We start from the raw sequence: 20886 nt of genomic DNA, 5'->3' as shown, positions 1-20886 counted from the left end.
GGAAATTGAAAGGTAAGGGACAGAATCCCATTCACGCCGGCGGGATTTTCCCACAATGCCACAGTGAACGGAGATTTGGCTGGCTGCCAAATTCTCCGACCTCACTGCAGCAGGAGCGTGGCGTGAAGGGCTGGTAAGATGGCACCCATTTAAGATGGAGATGAGGAGGAATTTCTTCTCTCGGGGGGTTGATAGTGTTTCGAATTCACTGCAATCATGGACAGTAGAGGCCAGGCCATTGAATACATCCAAGTGTGAATTCGATAGATTTATGATTGTCCAGGGAGTCAAAGGTTATGAGGAAAAGGCAGGGAAATGGAATTAAGGCCACGTTCAAACCAGCCGTGATCTTATTAAAGTAAAGTTACGGTTTATTTATTAGTCACAAGTAAGGCTTACATTACCACTGATGTGAAGATGCCGGCGTTGGACTGGGGTGGGCACAGTAAGTAGTCTCACAACACCAGGTTAAAGTCCAACAGGTTTATTTGGTAGCACGAGCTTTCGGAGCTTTGCCCCTTCAGGGCCCTTTGCCCCTGGGCAAAGCTCCGAAAGCTCGTGCTACCAAAAAACCTGTTGAACTTTAACCTGGTGTTGTGAGACTACTTACTGCACATTAACACTGCAATGAAGTTACTGTGAAATTCCCCGAGTCACCACACTTCGGCACCTGTTCGCGTCAATGCACCCGAACCAGCACGTCTTTCAGAATGTGGGAGGAAACCGGAGCACCCGGAGGAAACCCACGCAGACACGGGGAGAACGTGCAAACTCCACACAGACAGTGACCCAAGCAGGGAATCGAACCCGGGTCCCTGGCGCTGTGAAGCAGCAGTGCTAACCACTGTGCTACCGTGTCGCCCCCAATTGAATGACGAAGCAAGTTTGATGGGCTAAATGGCCCTATTTTTTTAATGATCTTATGTCTCTGAAATGAGCCTGTGACTCAAGAGGTGAGTGTGCTGCCAAGGGAGTTACAGCTGACAATGCAAACAGGGTTTGCACTGACACGGTCCCTTTCAGACTGAGCAAAGTGCTTTTCAAAGTAACGCAGCAAATCCATCAATGAATCTGAAAGAGAATCATTCACGCAAATTAAAATCACTTCTCTTTAGCTAAGATTAGCACGAAAAGAAAGGCACTGACACGAAACACGGCGTAAAATCAGGACAATAAAGTTTTGGAGGAAAGTTCATCGCCTCTGTGCTTGTGCATTGCAATAATCATCTGTACGAACGATGTGCGACACTTCAAACCTATTCTGCCGTCAGCAGGCTCATCTCTGTAAACAAAGCTGCCAAATATACAGCATCGAGGGATTTGCTCAGAGAACGATGCCTTCAAAGAACAATACAGCACAGGAACAGGCCCTTCGGCCCCCCAAGCCCGCGCCGCTCCCCGGTCCAGGATTGAATCCTGAATCCAGGATCCCCGCCCAATTTTCCAGCCTATCTACATACCAATATCCTATCCACCGAGCTGTCCCTCACAGCTACGATGCTTTGTTCATTACAACCTATTAACTTACCCCCACCCCCCCATTCCAGACCATGTGATCTCCAGGGAGAGGCGAAAACCCAGAGTGAAAAACCCCAGGGCCAATATGGGGAAAAAAAATCTGGGAAATTCCTCTCCGACCCCCTGAGGCGATCGAAACGAGTCCAGGAGATCACAATGGCCCCGATCGGAAAATGCTTCCCAACCCTAGTCATTTCCACTTCCACGAACACCATATGAATTCCCTGCCCCCGAGACAGGTTCCCAACTATCCGCAGTCTCGCTCTGTACTGGCACCAGCAAGATGATCATAGAATGAAGCCTTGAAACGAGAAACCAGGAACAATTAGCCCGCGCCGCTCCCTGGTCCAAACTAGACCACTCTTTTGTATCCCTCCATTCCCACTCCGTTCATATAGCTGTCTAGATAAGTCTTAAACGTTCCCAGTGTGTCCGCCTCCACCACCTTGCCCGGCAACACATTCCAGGCCCCCACGACCCTCTGTGTGAAATATGTCCTTCTGATATCTGTGTTAAACCTCCCCCCCTTCACCTTGAACCTATGACCCCTCGTGAACGTCACCACCGACCCGGGGAAAAGCTTCCCACCGTTCACCCTATCTATGCCTTTCATAATTTTATACACCTCTATTAAGTCTCCCCTCATCCTCCGTCTTTCCAAGGAGAACAACCCCAGTTTCCCCAATCTCTCCTCATAACCAAGCCCCTCCATACCAGGCAACATCCTGGTAAACCTCCTCTGTACTCTCTCCAAAGCCTCCACGTCCTTCTGGTAGTGTGGTGACCAGAACTGGACGCAGTATTCCAAATGCGGCCGAACCAACGTTCTATACATCTGCAACATCAGACCCCAACTTTTATACTCTATGCCCCGTCCTATAAAGGCAAGCATGCCATATGCCTTCTTCACCACCTTCTCCACCTGTGACGTCACCTTCAAAGATCTGTGGACTTGCACACCCAGGTCCCTCTGCGTCTCTACACCCTTTATGGTTCTTCCATTTATCGTGTAGCTCCTCCCTACATTATTCCCACCAAAATGCATCACTTCGCATTTATCAGGATTGAACTCCATCTGCCATTTCCTTGCCCAAATTTCCAGCCTATCGATATCCTTCTGTAGCCTCTGACAATGTTCCTCACTATCTGCAAGTCCTGCCAGTTTTGTGTCGTCCGCAAACTTACTGATCACCCCAGTTACTCCTTCTTCCAGATCATTTATATAAATCACAAACAGCAGAGGTCCCAATACAGAGCCCTGCGGTACACCACTAGTCACAGGCCTCCAGCCGGAAAAAGACCCTTCCACTACCACCCTCTGTCTTCTATGACCAAGCCAGTTCTCCACCCATCTAGCCACCTCCCGCTTTATCTCATGGGATCCAACGTTTTTCACTAGCCTACCATGAGGGACTTTGTCAAATGCTTTACTAAAGTCCATATAGACAACATCCACGGCCCTTCCTTCGTCAACCATTTTGGTCACTTCTTCAAAAAACACCACCAGGTTCGTGAGGCATGACCTCCCTCTCACAAAACCATGTTGACTATCGTTAATGAGTTTATTCCTTTCTAAATGCGCATACATCCTATCTTTAAGAATCTTCTCCAACAACTTCCCCACCACGGACGTCAAGCTCACCGGCCTATAATTACCCGGGTTATCCTTCCTACCCTTCTTAAATAACGGGACCACATTGGCTATCCTCCAATCCTCTGGGACCTCACCTGTGTCCAGTGACGAGACAAAGATTTGCGTCAGAGGCCCAACGATTTCACCTCTCGTCTCCCTGAGCAGCCTTGGATAGATTCCATCAGGCCCTGGGGATTTGTCAGTCTTTATATTCTCTAACAAACCTAACACTTCCTCCTTTGTAATGGAGATTTTCTCCAACGGTTCAACACTCCCCTCCGAGACACTCCCAGTCAACACATCCCTCTCCTTAGTGAATACCGACGCAAAGTATTCATTTAGGATCTCCCCTAACTCTTTGGGCTCCAAGCATAAGTCCCCACTTTTGTCCCTGAGAGGTCCGATTTTTTCCCTAACAACCCTTTTGTTCCTAACGTATGAATAAAATGCCTTGGGATTCTCCTTAATCCTGTCTGCCAAGAACATTTCGTGACCCCTTTTTGCTCTTCTAATTCCCCGTTTGTGTATTTTCCTACTTTCATTATACTCCTCCAGAGCTCCCTCCGTTTTTAGCTGCTTGGACCTAACATACGCCTCTCTTTTCCTTTTGACCAGTCCCTCAATTTCCCTGGTTATCCACGGTTCTCTAATCCTACCCTTCCTATCCTTCTTTTTTACAGGCACATGCTTGTCCTGTAGCCCTAACAACCGTTCCTTAAAAGACTGCCACATACCAGATGTGGATTTACCCTCAAACAGCCTCTCCCAATCAAGAGCTGCCAATTTCTGCCTGATCCCAATAAAGTTAGCCTTCCCCCAATCCAACACCTTACCCTTGGGACACCACTCATCCTTTTCCATCACTATCCTAAAGCTAACAGAATTGTGGTCACTATTTGCCACATGTTCCCCAACCAAAACTTTGAAGACCTGACCGGGCTCATTCCCCAGCACCAGGTCCAGTATAGCCCCCTCTCTAGTTGGGCTGTCCACATATTGTTCCAACGAACCCTCCTGTACACATTTTACAAATGCCTCACCATCCAGAGTCCCTGCCCTCAGCGATTTCCAGTCTATACCAGGGAAATTGAAGTCTCCCACTACAACAACCCTATATTTCCTGCACCTATCCAGTATCTCCTGACATATCCATTCTTCCACTTCCCTTGGGCTGTTGGGGGGCCTGTAGTACACCCCCAACATAGTGACTGCGCCTTTCCTGTTTCTAAGCTCCACCCAGAGTGACTCGCTACACGACTCCTCCGAATTGTCCTCCCTCTGCACCGCTGTAATATGCTCTCCAACCAATACCGCTACTCCCCCACCTCTTTTGGCCCCTCCTCTGTCTCGCCTAAAACACTTGTACCCTGGAATATTCAGCTGCCAGTCCTGTCCCTCTTTCAACCAAGTCTCTGTCACCGCAACCACATCCAAATTCCTCGTGCGCATTAAGGCCCCAAGTTCGTCTGTTTTACCTGCTACGCTCCTTGCATTGAAGTATAAGCACTCCAGACCCCCAGGCTCAGTGAGGTCGTCCTCCCCCAGAGTGCTCTTCTTCTTTGCCAGCCTTGTCCCAGCCCCAAGCTCGTCCCCAGCCACCACACTTATAGACCTAATAGTTTGATCCCCACCCCCCTGCCATACTAGTTTAAACCCCCCCGAACTGCATTAGCAAAGCTCCCAGCCAGGATATTTGTGCCCTTCCAACTTAGTTGTGACCCCTCCCTCTTGTACAGGTGCCATCCTCTCCTGAAAACCTCCCATTGGTCTATGAAAATAAAGCCCTCCCTCCTGGACCAGTCCTTTAGCCAGGCATTCATTTGAACCAACTCCCTATTCTTATCCTCACTGGCACGAGGCATTGGGAGCAGCCCAGAGATGGCCACCCTAGTGACCCTACTTTTTAACCTATTTCCCAACTCCCTGAATTGCTCTCTTAGGACCCCCCTACTCTTCCTATCTACGTCATTTCCACCAATGTGTATAATGACATCCGTTTCTTTATCTTCCCCTTTTAAAATGCCTCCTATCCGCTCGGAGACATCCGTGACCCCAGCACCAGGTAGGCAGACTACCATCCTGGAGTCCCGTTCGCCCCCACAGAATCGCCTGTCTGTCCCTCTAACTGACGCATCCCCCACCACTATCGCTCTCCTAACCCCTCTCTTCCCTTTCCGGGCCACAGAGCCTGACTGTGTGCCAGTGACCTGGTCACTGTGTCTTACCCCTGGAGAGGCACACTCCTCCACACTATCTAAAACACACTATCAGTCACACCCTTGGAGTCAGAATGAGTCTCAACTTGTCCCATCCATCATGTGTTGACGCATTTGTTCGGGGGCGCTCAGCCAGTCGGGATTCCAGTCTTTGCCTCGTCTAAATGGATGACACTTCCTCATATTCCTGGGAGAGGGGGTGGGGTGGGTGTGATGAGGCAGGAATACAGGAACTGATCCTGCTTGATGTACTTCAGACATCTATACGTCACTGCGCATTGTGGTAATTCACGCTGCATGTTCCATTGGGAAGTTCCACTGCAAAAACAGGCTCCAGGGAGCGAGCAATCATTGGTACTACATTGAATTTTCTCTGTGCTTCCTCTGAGGACACAGGTTTGTGCTTGGGGGAGGGGTCTTTGGGTGCCAGGGTCACCTCTGGTAACTCAACCACTCATCTATACTCAGTCATAGAATCATAGAATCCCTACAGTGCAGAAGGAGGCCATTTGGCCCATCAAGCCTGCACTGAGTCATAGTCATAGAGTCATAGAGGTTTGCAGCATGGAAACAGGCCCGTCGGCCCAACTTGTCCATGCCGCCCTTATTTTTTTTAAATCGCTAAACTAATCCTAATTGCCCGCATTTGGCCCATATCCCTCTATACCCATCGGACCCATGAAACTGTCTAAATGCTTTTTAAAAGATAATTTGAACCCGCCTCTACTACTACCTCTGGCAGCTTGTTCCAGACACTCAGCACCCTCTGTGTGAAAAAATTGCCCCTCTGGACACTTTGTATCTCTCCCCTCTCACCTTAAACCTATGCCCCCTAGTTTTATACTCCCCTACCTTTGGGAAAAGATATTGACTATCTACCTTGGCTATGCCCCTCATTATTTTATAGACCTCTATCAGGTCACCTCTCAGCCTCCTACACTCCAGAGAAAAAAGTCCCAGTCTATTCAGCCTCTCCTTATAACTCAATCCATCAAGTCCCGGTAGCATCCGAGTAAATCTTTTCTGCACTCTTTCTAGTTTAATAATATCCTTTCTATAATAGGGTGACCAGAATTGCACACAGTATTCCAAGTGTGTCCTTACCTATGTCTTGTACAACTTTAACAAGACGTCCCAACTCCTGTATTCAATGTTCTGACCGATGAAACCAAGCATGCTGAATGCTTTCTTCACCACTCTGTCCACCTGTGACTCCACTTTCAAGGAGCTATGAACATGTACCCCTAGATCTCTCTGTTCTATAACTCTCCCCAATGCCCTACCATTAACTGAGTAAGTCCTGCCCTGGTTCAATCTACCAAAATGCATCACCTCGCATTTGTCTAAATTAAACTCCATCTGCCATTCGTCAGCCCACTGGCCCAATTGATCAAGATACCGTTGCAATTGGAGATAACTTTCTTCACTGTCCACTATGCCACCAATCTTGGTGTCATCTGCAAACTTACATTCTCATCCAAATCATTAATATAAATGACAAATAACAGTGGGCCCAGCACTGATCCCTGAGGCACACCGCTGGTCACAGGCCTCCAGTTTGAAAAACAACTCTCTACAACCGCCCTCTGGCTTCTGTCAAGAAGCCAATTTTGTATCCATTTAGATACCTCACCCTGGATCCCGTGAGATTTAACTTTATGCAACAACATACCATGCGGTACCTTGAAAACAATCCCACCCAGGACCTATCCCCGTAACCCTCCATGTTTACCCCGCTAATCCCCTGACACTAAGGAGCAATTTAGCATGGCCAATCAACCTAACTCGCACATCTTTGGACAGTGGGAGGAAACCGGAGCACCCGGAGGAAACCCCAGACAGACACGGGGAGAACGTGCAAACTCCACATAGACAGTCACCCAAGCCAAGGAATCGAACCGAGGTCCCTGGTGCTATGAGGCAGCAGTGCTAACCACTGTGCCATCGTGCCACCTCACAGAATCTCACAGAATCACAGAACAGAATCACAGAATCCCTACAGTGCAAAAGGAGGCCATTTGGCCCATTGAGTCTGTATCGACCACAATTCTACCCAGGCCCTAGCCCCATAACACCTTGCATTTACCCTAGCTAGTCCCCCTGACCCTTAGGGGCAATTTAGCACGGCCAATCCACCTATCCAGCACATCTTTGGATTATGGGAGGAAACCGGAGCACCCGGAGGAAACTCACGTAGACACGGGGAGAACGTGCAAACTGCACACAGACAGTGACCCAAGCCAGGAATCGAACCCAGGTCCCTTGCGCTGTGAGGCAGCAGTGCTAACCACTGTGCCACTAAGGGGAAATGTTTTCAGTGCAACAATCCCTGCAGCATTGAGATACCTCCTTCCAGTTTAGTAATAGCTTTGTTACACATGTGTCACCTCCCCCTCCCCGCCCCCCCCCCCCCACCAGTGCAAAAGGAGGCCATTCAGCCCATCGAGTCTACACCAACAACAATCCCACCCAGGCCCTATTCCCGTAACCCCACGTATTAACCTACCAAGCTCCCTGACACGAAGGGGCAATTCAGCATGGCCAATCAGCCTAACCCGCACATCTTTGGACTCAATCCTATCTTGACTTGACACCCATATCTATGCACACTCAATTGAACACATAATCCTTACATTTAGAACGTAAGAAGTGGGGGCACGTGTAGACAATTCAGCCTTGGTTCAGCGCAATCATGGTTAATCCTCAGTTTCAACTCCGTTCCCCCCACCCCCACCCCGCAACTCTCAAAAGCAGGCAGGAAACAGCATCAATTGGCACGGTAGTAAAGGTGGCCTAATTTTCTGCACCTCCTAATCCATGCACACAGGGCCCCACTTGCCCCCTATCACAGCCCCCAAAGAGATCTGCCAACTTTGGTCAAAGGTTTTGAACGCAGGACTCTTAAGATTGTGTACCATTTTGGCCACCACCTTACAGGGAGGATGGAATTGCTCTGGAGAGAGAGAGAGTGCAGAGGAGGTTTACCAGAATGTTGCCAGGGCTGGAAACGTGAGGCTGTGAGGAGAAATTGGAAAGGTTGGGGTTATTTTCTCTGGAGAATTGAAGGCTGAGGGGTGATTTAATAGAGGTGTACAAAATGATGAGGGGAAGAGATAGAGCAGACAGGATACAATTGTCTCCCTTTGTGGAGAATTCTAGAACCAGAGGACAAAGATCCACGCTAAGTGGCAGTCGATGTAGACGGGACTCGGGGAAGAGGTTTTTTACGCAGACGGTGCTGGGTGTCTGGAATTCGCTGCCTGAGTTGGTGGTGGAGACAGAGACTCTGAACTCTTTTAAAAAGTACCTGGATCAGCACCTTGAGTGCTGTAAGCTACAGAGCTCTGGGCCAGGGTGCAGGAAGGTGGGATTAGAAAGGGCACCTGGGTGTCTTTGGGCTGGCACGGACAAGATGGGCCGAATGGCCTCCTTCTGTGCTGCATCTTTTCTCTGGTTCTATGTGGCTGACATTGGGTAGCAAATTGTGTCACCAGGCAAGTCCTGTCAGCCAATTAAAAAGAAGATATCAAGATGTTACCAACTCTTTCAACCAATCAGGAAAGCGCTACCTTCAAGCCTGTATACAAAGCAACAACTTCACTCGGAAACTGCGGATACTCAAAACCCAAAATAAAATCAGAAAATGCTGGAAAAACTCAGCAGGCCCAGTAGCTTCTGTAGACAGATAAACCAAGTTAATGTTTCAGATCAATGACCAATCAGATTAAATGGGCGGCACGGTGGCACAGTGGTTAGCATTGCTGCCTCACAGCGCCAGGGACCCAGATTCAATTCCGGCCTCGGGTCACTGGCTGTGTGGAGTTTGCACGTTCTCCCCGTGTCTGCGTGGGGTTCCTCCGGGTGCTCCGGTTTCCTCCCACACTCCAAAGGTGTGCAGGTGAGGTTGATTGGCCATGCTAAATTGTTCCTTAGTGTCAGGGAGATTAGCAGTGTAAATATGTGGGGTTACGGGGATTGGACCTGGGTGGGAGTGTTGTTGGTGCAGACTCAATGGGCCAAATGGCCTCCTTCTGCACTGTAGATTCTACGGTTCTGTAAAATCTCTGCCCGATTGACTTGCTAACATTTTCCAATTCCAGCGGGGGTTCATAGCCCTGAAACATTGACTCTGCTTCTCTCTTCAGAGTGGCAGTCAGATTTGCTGAGCATCCCCAACATCCTGTTTCTATTCCCACTCATGGGGAAACTTTGCTTTACAGGAGAATCTCCACTGTCACTGCCGAAACAACGATTACTGAGTGGCAGCGCGGTTAGGAAGCAGCGGCAGGATGGTAATTTTATTTGGCATGCCAATGAACGGGATTAGCCACAAGCACAATTGATTAATGGACGTCATTTATAGACCTAGAGACTCACTCCACAGTGTAAAGCTCAGTAGTCTCAATGCTAACAATGCTAACTCGGGGTTAAGAGTTCAAAGCCTCACAAGGCACTTGGGCACAGACATGTCAGTCAATCGAGGGCTGCAGGGATTGAAGGGACAACCCTCCAGATGAGATCTTGAAGCTTAATTCCCGTCTGCACTTTTAAATTTGGCTAAACTATCCCATGGTGCTGTTATGAGGAAACAGCGAGGTAATTTTTCTCCCCCCGGTGTCTAAATCAGCTAACCAACATCGCCAAGAACCAGGCTAACTGGTTGCTCATTCATTTAATGTTACTTGGGATCTTGCTGTGCTGCCAGATTGGTGTCGGGTTTTTAGGTGGCCACTGAAGGTGCTTTCATAATGTGGCTCAACAGTGGTTAGGGGGTGGTACGTTGGCACAATGGTACGTCAGCACTGCTGCCTCACAGCGCCAGGGACCCAGGTTCAATTCCGGCCTCGGATCACTGTGTGTGTAGAGTCTGCACATTCTCCCCGTGTCTGCGTGGGTTTCCTCCGGGTGCTCTGTTCCCTCCCACACTCCAAAGATGTGCGTGTTAGGTGGATTGACCATGCTGAATTGCCCCTTAGTGTCGGAAGATGTGTAAGTTAGGGGGTTCAGCCATGGGAAACACATGATGTTCCAATCCAATGGAAATCCATGGTTGCCAACCTGAAGGAGCAGGAGGACTAGGGGGACAAGGTCAAAGGTTGGAGCTAGACCTATCAGGAATGAAAGTTGGAAGCCTTTCATAGAAATCATAGAAACCCTACAGTGCAGAAAGAGGCCATTTGGCCCATCGAGTCTGAACCAACCACAATCCCACCCAGGCCCTACCCCCATATCCCTACACATTTACCCGTTAATTCCTCTAACCTACACATCTCAGGACACTAAGGGGCAATTTTAGCAGGGCCAATCAACCTAACCCGCACATCTTTGGACTTTCCTCACCCAACGTGTGGCCATAAGACCATGAGGTATTGGAGCAGAATTAGGCCATTCAGCCCATCGAGTCTGCTCTGCCATTCAATCGTGGCAGAAGTTTGGAACGCTCATTCACAAAAGGCAATTGATTCTCGATCAATGGCAAGTTTAAAATGGAGACTGATAGATTTTTATGAGCCAAAATGGGGATATGGGGCAAAGGCAGATCTTTAAATGCCATGAGGTCACAGATCAGCCATGATCTTATCAGCTGGTGGAACTGGAACCAGGAGTGATATGGACTATTTCTGGTCCCACATTCCTCGGCTTCCACATGAGATTAATTGAAGATTTGTGAACAGTTGTTGCTATTTCATCAAATCAAGGATGCAAGTTGCATGAGTGACAGGAGGATAGATTTCTCCAGGCAGAGCGTGAGGAATCAAAAAATATGTTGCAACACGGAGATCAAAGGATGTCTGTCAATGAAATGGGGATGTGCAAACCAAATCTGCCTCTGCATCCATACCCGGCTTCCAACCCGCATTGCTGGCAATACCGAGTTCCGAACCGGCATCGCCGGCTGTACCCCCGCGAACCCAGCTCTTGCCGACTTTGGAATGCACGACCCGAGTTGAAAGGTAGACATTGAGGCCACCTTATTGGTTTCGTTACGACGGTCATTGACACTCAACACCATCCCGTTTCCTGCCGGGACCAATAGTTACGAAAGAGTTTCAAGTCTCAAGGCTGGAGCTGATTTTCTTTAGACCCCGCCCTGCATCTACCACCTCCCTGCACCTGCCTCCTCCCCCCCACCCACCCCCTTCCTTATCCTGCAATCTAGTCCAGTTCACATCTTGGCAACAGGTCACAATGCTCAGTCAACGCAGGACGTAGTGAGAAGGCAATGCCTAAACACAGCCCAGCACTCTCATTCGCTGTGACCAGCCGCTGCTTATTGTTCGATGCATTTAAATAATTCTTCTGTGAATATCAATTTAAACAAACCCAGTCAGAGTGCAGATTGAGGCAACGTGCAGCCTTTCACCAGCCTGCCAATCCGCACACTCGCTCTGACACACAGTTAAAAGGCACAGGATCCAGGGTTCACACTGGAAGCAGCTAAGCGTTCATTATAATAGGCAAGCTTCATCATTTACGCTGCACAAAAATAGCTCCATCGTGACAGAAGACAGTAGTTAGAATCCAGTTCTGACAGGTGCGCTGATTTCACCGTCTCCACATGCATTGTACAAGTCCCAAAGAAATGAAAGATGTATTTATACAGCACCTTTCATACCCTCAGGCCATGTCCAAGCGCTGCACAACCAAAGGAGTGCTTCTGAGGTGTTAGCACTGGTGGAATACAGGAAAAGAGGCGGACAATCTGTGCACGGCAAGCTCCCACAAACAAGAATGTGATGAATTACCAAATTACCCCTGTCTTTAATGATATTGGTTGAGGGGTGTTGTAATGACTCAGGAGGCATGACTGGAAAGGAACATGGTTTCTTACAGAATGCAACGTAAATCCACTACCATGGTGTACACACACTAATCCCTGCCTGGGACTATAGTTCAGCAGGCCCAGTCCTGGGCCTGCCTTGTAAAAGGCTGAGGAAATGTGTTCCAGCTGGGCAGACCACGACCTGTTGCCAGAGGAGCTCACACTCAGCGAGGCCCGCAGGGCGATCAATCAGTGATTCCCTCATGGGGGTTATCACATGCCTCCCCCCCTTCCCCCTGCCCCACAATCCCCTCAGCCTGAGGGTTTCCCCTCATTCCCATGATGATGTGGCCATCTTCATTTCTATGCCCAGGGTCTAACTCTATTGTTTGTAGCGTCTGGTCAGCGGGGAATGTAATGGCTAGGTGAACGCTTCTTCAGTGAGGAGTGCCGAAGATCCACTACAGGGGGCTGATCCTCTGCAGCGACCTCTGACTGGGTGTCTGCCCCCTCTGTCTCCACGTCTGGGCCAGAATCTTCATCGTCCAGATGACTGGCTCTTGAGTTTTTAAGAGGGTGGAGTTTCCCGTAATACTGCTTCTATCCCATAGGGGGAGGTGTCACAGATTACAATGAGTGGTCTCGGAGGACCATAATGGGCTGGTATCTTTGTGAACAGCAATTGTTGTTTGATGTTTGCAAAGGCTTTCTCTTGTGGCATTTGTGTGGAGGGAAGCCAATGGACTCGCCAAGTTCGACATGAATTTTCCAGTAAAGACTTCAACTCCATTGTGTTCCTTGGATTCGGAGCCCCTTTTCTGGCCTTCACCGTCTCTTCGACAGGGTGAAATCCATCCTCGTCGGCTCAGTATCTGTGATACGTTACCTCATCAACCTGGAACACACATTCTTCCCTTTTTAATCAGACCCCAGCATCAGTCAGAAGCCGTAAGACTTCCTCCAAACGTTCCTTTGCAGTGTCTCCTGATATAAAAACATCATCCAGATAGACTGCCCCTCCGGACACCCCTTGAGGGGACGTTCTCTATCACCCTTTGAAAAATGGCGCAAGGCGAAGACACCCCAAAGGGTAAGCGGGTATACTCGTACAGTCCATTGTCAGTATTTATGGTGACATACTTCCCGGGTGACACCACAAGCTCCAGTTGGAGGTAGGCGTGGTTCATGTCTAATTTGGAAAATATGTGACACCCAGCCAGTTACGCATGCAGGTTTTCTGCGCACGGTATTGAGTACCTGCCTAAGCGGGAGACCGTCAATTTATAATCCCCACAGAGACAGACCCAATTGTTAGGCTTTAAAACTGGAACTACTGGCGTGGCCCATTCAGCAAATTATATTGAGTGTATAATGCCAAGTTCCTCCGATTCAGCCTCTATTTTGGCACATAGGGCATCGGGGACCAGTCATGCCTTGAAGTATTTAGGTCGGTCCACGTAGACCTTGGCCCTCTAATCATCCCAAGGCCTTCTTGGAACACTTTGTATAAATTGCCAGTACCCATTTTAACGATCTGTTGCCGGTCCAGGTGGATTTTCTGTAGCCAGTCCCTTCCCAGAAGGATGGGTTCTGCTCCTTGCCCAGGAAGAATAGTTGCTGTCTTCAACCGGTAGTGTTGCAATATAAAAGACAGTTTAGGCTCATAGTGGTCTGAAACCAGATCTGCCAATTCACCGAAAGGTTTAGAGTCTGGGGTTGATGGGTTGGTTAAGCTTTCTATAATGGTGGAAGTCAGAGCCCCAAGAGTGGTCCAGAGGATGATGAGGGCCTAAACTCTCAAATTCCCTTCCTAAACCTCCCCATCCCTCCCTCTCTCAAGACATCCCTTAAAACCTCTCTCTTTGACTGAGCCCTGTTCTATTATCTCTTTGCGCCAGCCGGTGTTAAATATCATCTGATATTGCTCCTGAGGAGCACACTGGGATATTTTGCCATGTTAAGGGTGCTATACAAATGTAAGCTATTGTTGAGCAAAGCTCTCGGCTACTTGGCAGCGAGGCTCAGGACGGCAGGGTGACACGTGGGGAAGTGGGCGGGAGAGAGAGAATGGTAATAGCTGGCAGCCATTGGCCATCACAGCCCATGACACTCCAACCACATGACACATTGTCCAATCCAACCTGTCAAGCAGCTACCAAGAACACAGTTTGACTGCACCGCTCCGTACAGGAGTGCATCGCTGCCAGATCCATCGCAAACACAAGCTGCTATCACCGACCCTCCCACAGAAAAAAACAAACTGTGCAACAATTACTCATGCAATTTGAGAATAAAAGAAACAAAGCGAATGAAGTAAAAATATCAGTGCCCCGACAAAGACAGCGATAGATCAAAAATCTGCTCCACAATGAACCAATCATTTCTTCCTTCCCGAGACTGTAATTCAAAATATCCAATAATTACATTTTTGAGCACTAATCTTCCAGTTCGCAGTGTCATTAATATTGCTTAATTCAAATGATTAGGTCATTCAATTTTAATCATCTTCAAGCAAGCGGGAAAGGATGGCATCGGGAGGAGGTATAACAGGTTACGGAGGGACTGCAACCCAAACCCCCCCCCCCCCCGCCCCCAATCACAGAGACTGACCCCTGGGGGGTGCTGGACATGGACTGACCCCTGGGGGCTGCTGGACACAGACTGACCCCTGGGGGCTGCTGGACACGGACTGGCCCCTGGGGGCTGCTGGACACGGACTGACCCCTGTGGGGGCTGCTGGACACGGACTGACCCCTGGGGGCTGCTGGACACGGACTGACCCCTGTGGGGGCTGCTGGACACGGACTGACCCCTGTGGGGGCTGCTGGACACGGACTGCCCCCTGGGGGCTGCTGGACACAGACTGACCCCTGGGTGTCTAATGGATGGAGACTGACCCTGGGGGCTGCTGGACACAGACTGCCACCTGGATGGCTGCTGGACATGGACTGATCCCTGGGGGCTGCTGGACACAGACTGCCGCCTGGATGGCTGCTGGACATGGACTGATCCCTGGGGGCTGCTGGACACAGACTGACTCCTGGGGGTTGCTGGACACAGACTGAACTCAGGGGGCTGCTGGACACAGACTGACCCTTGGGGATCTAATGGATAGAGAGTGACCCCTGGGGATCTAATGGATGGAGACTGACCCCTGGGGGCTGCTGGACACAGACTGACCCCTGGGGATCTAATGGATAGAGGCTGACCCCTGGGGAGCTAATGGATAGAGACTGACCCCTGGGGGCTACTGAACAGACCGACCCCTGGGGATCTAATGGACAGAAACTGACCCCTGGGGACTGTAGGACACGGACTGACCCCCGGGGGGCTGCTGGACACAGACTGATGCCTTGGGGGCTGCTGGGCACATTCTGACTCACCCTGGAGATATTATGGAGGTTCAGCCACCCTGGGGGATGTTATGGGCTCTGGGAAGAGCGAGGAGAACACAGGAGTGAGAGAGAGAGAGAGAGAGAGAGACTGCAATGTTAGCGATCAAATTGTGGATTTCCCAGCGAGAGATTGGTATCCGTGCTCCTGACCGTTCCCAGAGCAGAGAGGTTCAGAGTGTCGGGAACAGAGTGCCAGAGGCAGAAGGTGCAACATGTCAAATCTGCTCCAGACAAATCTAGTAGCTTTCTCTCTCTCCCTCTCCTGTGAAAGTTCTCAAACCGATAACTGTTGCAGAATCTCAACACCCCGCAGAAAAGAAGACATATCGACAAACATTTTCAACAACGCTTAGTGCAGTTAACCAGATCACAGGAAACTGGACACATGCATATCCTCACTTCTCACAGCCCACTGGGGCGGAAAACAACATGCATTTGCAGGATAAGAAAGAAAGCATCAGACAGCAGGTTCAACACAGCCTGGTAAAGAATACAAAACACATGCCATGACATTTCAAAAACCGGAATAAGAACTCCGCTTCTACCTCTTAGTTTGTCAAAAGTTGGGCAAAAAAAAATAACACATTCGCTCAAATGACACCGGTTACAATTCTGCATTTTAAACCGAAACCAATCTTCTTATTGCTTCTACACAGCAAGGCTTCGCTCAAACATCCATGTAAAAGAAAGCGAAAATAAATATGCTTAATTACCTTTGAGGTTCCATTAAAAGCCGGCTCGTAAAAGCCCAGTGAAATGAGTCCCCCTTATCATAAAACCCAAGGGTAGGACTGGAGCGAGATAATATGGCAATCTCTGTTTACAGCCACAGCAACCTCTTTAATCTTTAATCATTTAATCCTGGAAATTCCTCTTGTCCAACCTCTGAGGTCACCAGTGTGAACTGCACAGGAGCTCCAGGGGGCTGCTATCAATCATAAGGCAAAAGGCTGACTGGATCGTGAGAGTGTGTGTGTGTGTGTCTGAGACGATACTGATGTCAGCTCCAACACCAGAGAAAATACCCAGAGCTGATGTACATCCACGTACAGAAATAGCTATAGGGCCCTTCGTGGGGTTGGCTGAGAAGCGACCAGCCCCTGGCACTGACTCACAGGCAGGGCTGCTGGAGCAGAAATACAAAAAATACATCAGCGCCTGACAGGTAAAAGCAGGCTGGCGTCTGAGGGGAGATTTTGTCTTTTTCGACCTGACATGTTTACAGTGAGGTTGGTCGGCGGTGACACACACAGCTGGGGTGTGCACACTGACGGAACCCCAACTAAAGGGCACCATTCACCCAGTGTGGAAAAGAAAGTATTCACTTTGCTCATAAAATGTGTATATTTCATGAATGAAATAGTGTGTTGAGGGTATTCAGAGCAGGAGTGTATGAAGGTACAGATATGGGCAGGATTCTCCTTCTCTCTGCCTTTCTCTCCCTCTCTCCCTCTTTCACCCCTTTCCCTCTGTCATTGCTTCTCTCTCTCTCTCTCTCTCCACTTTCCCACTCTTTTCCCTTTCCCCTTCTCTCTCCCTCTCTCTTTTCCTTCAATCTTTCCCCCCTCTCCCTTTCCACACTCTCTCCCTATCCCTGGGTGTCTGTTCCTTTCCCACTCCCACTCTCCCCCTCTTTCTTTCCCCCTCCCCTTTGCCTCTCTCTACCTCTCTCTCCCCCCCCCTCTCTTTCCCTCACCCTTACTTACCCCTCTCCCTCCGTCTCTCTTTCTCTCACTCTCTCTCTTTCTCTCTCCACGCATCCTTTCTGTTTCTGTCTCTGCCCACCTCCCTTTCTCCCCTCTCCCTCTTTCTCTCCCCCCTTACCCTCTCTCTCCCCCTGTCTCTCATTTTCACTATCTCTCCACTTTCACTTTCTGCTCACCCCTCTCTTTTCACTCTTTCTGTCTTTCTCCCACCTTCTCCCTCTTCCTCTCTCTCCCACCTTCCCCCTCTCTCTCCCCTTTCCCTCTGCTTCTCTCTCTCCCTTTCCTCTCTTCCTTTCTCCCCTTGCCCCCACAGTCTTTGTCTCTCTCTCTCTCTTCCCTTTCCACTCTCTTTATCTCCCCATTATCTTTCTCCCTCAATCTCTATCTCTCTCCTTCCCCCTCTCATTAACCTCTTGTAGCCCTGAGACATCCTTTCTCATTCTGCTTGTTCTGTCCCTTTGCAACCACTACCACCCTACACAAGATGACAGCTGAACAGGTGAATGCTGACCAGGGGGCCTCTGTATGATCAGGGAGTGAGTGTGGTGACTGAGCAGGCTGGGGGAGCCACCCCACCCAGTAAAAGGGACTGCAAATTGGGGTTATCAAATCTGTTTTTCAGTCTGTGCACTGCAGAGGCGGATACCATCGAGGTGACGTATAATCTTGTTCCCATTAATTTAAATATGACTCAGGTTCCTGACATTACAGCATGACTGATTTACGACTCAACCATCCGTTCAATTACAACTCAAAACATTTTTCCACCTTATTGTGCTTCACCGGCTGTAACACCCTTTGGGATGTCCTGAGGGCATGAAAGGTGCTATGTAGATGCAGATTCTTTCTTTCGAAGAGCAGCCATCAAGGGTGCAGCAAGACTCGGAAAGAGGGTGAGCCGCAAGGAAGGTGTGTGTCTGAGGTGCTGGGGGATTTGTGGAGGGGGGATTCTTGCTCAGAATGTAACAATCACAAACACCACATCCTGCAGTAAGTCAACACTCCCAAAGCAGAAGCAGACACACCGAGGCCTTCATGATGGAGCCTCAAGCTTAGAATCATAGAAATCATAGAAACCCTACAGTGCAGAAGGAGGCCATTCGGCCCATCGAGTCTGCACCGACCACAATCCCACCCAGGCCCTACCCCCACATATTTACCCACTAATCCCTCTAACCTACGCATCCCAGGACTCTAAGGGGCAATTTTTAACCTGGCCAATCAACCTAACCCGCACATCTTTGGACTGTGGGAGGAAACCGGAGCACCCGGAGGAAACCCACGCAGACACGAGGAGAATGTGCAAACTCCACACAGACAGTGACCTGAGCCGGGAATCGAACTTGGGACCCTGGAGCTGTGAAGCAGCAGTGCTAACCACTGTGCTACCGTGCCGCCCAAGCTTAAACCCATTTTCCCCATAAGACCATAAGATATAGGAGCAGAATTAGGCCATTCAGCCCATCGAGTCTACTCCGCCATTCAATCGTGGCTGATATGATTCTCATCTCCATTCTCCTGCCTTCTCCCCATAACCCTTGATCCCCTTATTGATTAAGAACCTATCTACCTCAATATTAAAGACACTCAATGGCCTGGCCTCCACAGCCTTCTGCGGCAAAGAGTTCCACAGATTCACCACCCTCCAGCTGAAGAAATTCCTCCTCGTCTCAGTTTTAAAGAAGTGTCCCTTCACTCTGAGGTTGTGCCCTCGAGTTCTAGTCTCTCCCACTAGTGGAAACATCCTCTCTGCGTCCACTCTGTCCAGGCATCTCAGTATTCTGTAAGTTTCAATTAGTTCCCTCCTCATCCTTCCAAATTCCATGGAGTATAGAGCCAGACTCCTCAACCGCTCCTCATATGACAAACTCTTCATTCCTGGGATCATTCTTGTGAACCTCCTCTGGACCCCCTCTAACGCAGCACATCCTTCCTTAGGTATGGGGCCCAAAACTGCTCACAATATTCCAAATGGGGTCTGACCAGACCCTTATACAGCCTCAGCAGTACATCCCTGCTCTTGTATTCTAGCCCTCTAGAAAGGAATGCTAACATTGAATTTGCCTTCCTAACTGCTGACTGCCAACCATTCCCTCATTCACTGGAGATAATGGCGAAGCACAGACATTCGGGTTCCATTTCCAATCCAATGTTCAGACAGGGTGACACAAGTGATCCCACATCTGCCCCATATTTATGTGGTGTCTTTAAGATAACAAATTGTCCCAGGGTGTTTCACAGAAATGTCATGTGTGACACCAAGAAGGAGACATTGGGGCAGCTCGCAAGATCATAGAAACCCTACAGTGCAGAAGGAGGCCATTCGGCCCATCGAGTCTGCACCGACCACAATCCCACCCAGGCCCTACCCCCACATATTTACCCACTAATCCCTCTAACCTACGCATCCCAAGACTCTAAGGGGCAATTTTTAACCTGGCCAATCAACCTAACCCGCACATCTTTGGACTGTGGGAGGAAACCAGAGCACCCGGAGGAAACTCACGCAGACACAAGGAGAATGTGCAAACTCCACACAGACAGTGACCCGAGCCAGGAATCGAACCCGGGACCCTGGAGCTGTGAAGCAGCAGTGCTAACCACTGTGCTACCGTGCCGCCCATAAGATCTTGGTCAAAGAGCTTCTTAAGGGGTGTCTCACAGGAAGAAAACATGGTAGCGAGACGCAGAGGTTCAGGGAGGGAATTCCTGAGCTTAGCAACTGACACCACGTGAAATGTGGCCCCATGTCGTCTTGTCCCCCATTCCCCAATTCACCGGAGATAATGGTGAAGCATGGCCAATAGGGTTCCATTTTCAACCCCATGTTCAGCCAAGGTGACACAAGTGTCTGCCTACCTTCCTAATTTCATCCATTACTGAGAGAAGTTTTGGTGTCCTTATTGAAGCAAAGATGTTATTTAATTGGAGGCAGTTCAGAGAAGGTTCACTGGGGTGATCCTCGGTATGGAGGGATTGTCTTATGGGGAAAGATTAAACAGGTTGGGACTCATTGGAATTTAGAAGAATGAGAGGTGATCTCATTGAAACATATTGGGTTCTTAAGGGGCTTGACAGGGTAAATGCTGAGAGGATGTTTCCCCTCATGGGAGAGTCGCGGACCAGGGGGCAGAGTCTCAGAATAAAGGGGCGGCCAACTTAAAACTGAGATGAGGAATTTCTTCTCTCAGAGGGTTTGAGTATTTGGAACTCCTTGCCGCAGAGAACAATGGGGGCAGAGTCCTTGGCCGGAATTTTACCGCCACGCCCGCCCCGGTTCCAGAGCGGGCGAGTCTCGCAGAATGGCATTCTCTCCTAGCCTCGGGTGGGATCTTACGAGCCTTGGGTGGGCGAGGCGGTAAGATTCCAGCACTTGTGTCTATTTAAGGCTGAGATAGATAGATTTTTGATCAGTAAGGGAGTCAAGGGTTATGGGTAAAGGGCTGGAAGGGGTCATGAGGAATGTCGGACCAGCCATGATCCTAGCGGAGCAGGCTCGAATGGCCTACTCCTGTTCCTATTTCTTATGCTCTTTTGTTAATCTGTGATTCCCACAGGATAGCATGTGGATGTGAAGTGGGGCAGTGTCCAGCTCCACGATAATGACGCACAGACTCAGCACTCACATATGAAGAATGGCCTCTGTGGAGAAATA

The 20886-nt window shown here is 49.4% G+C and overlaps 1 protein-coding gene across 5 annotated transcripts in view; it reads right to left on the bottom strand.

Moving 5' to 3' along the window:
* The window catches only part of hivep2a (HIVEP zinc finger 2a), a 222851-nt gene that overhangs the window by 142517 nt on the left and 59448 nt on the right, over positions 1–20886 (bottom strand). The window contains exon 1 of one of the 5 annotated variants that reach the window (XM_078229397.1): positions 16239–16371. The exons of the other annotated variants lie outside the window; for them this stretch is intronic. The gene's annotated coding sequence lies outside the window, so the exon portion shown is untranslated. Of the gene's footprint in view, positions 1–16238; positions 16372–20886 lie in introns of those variants that run through there. 5 annotated transcript variants of the gene reach the window in all.

Source organism: Mustelus asterias, chromosome 15 (genome assembly GCF_964213995.1).
Source record: "Mustelus asterias chromosome 15, sMusAst1.hap1.1, whole genome shotgun sequence".
In the NCBI taxonomy this organism is placed as follows: Eukaryota; Metazoa; Chordata; class Chondrichthyes; order Carcharhiniformes; family Triakidae; genus Mustelus; species Mustelus asterias.
Note: the sequence above shows the minus strand (reverse complement) of the source record. Positions and strands in the feature narration are given on the sequence as shown.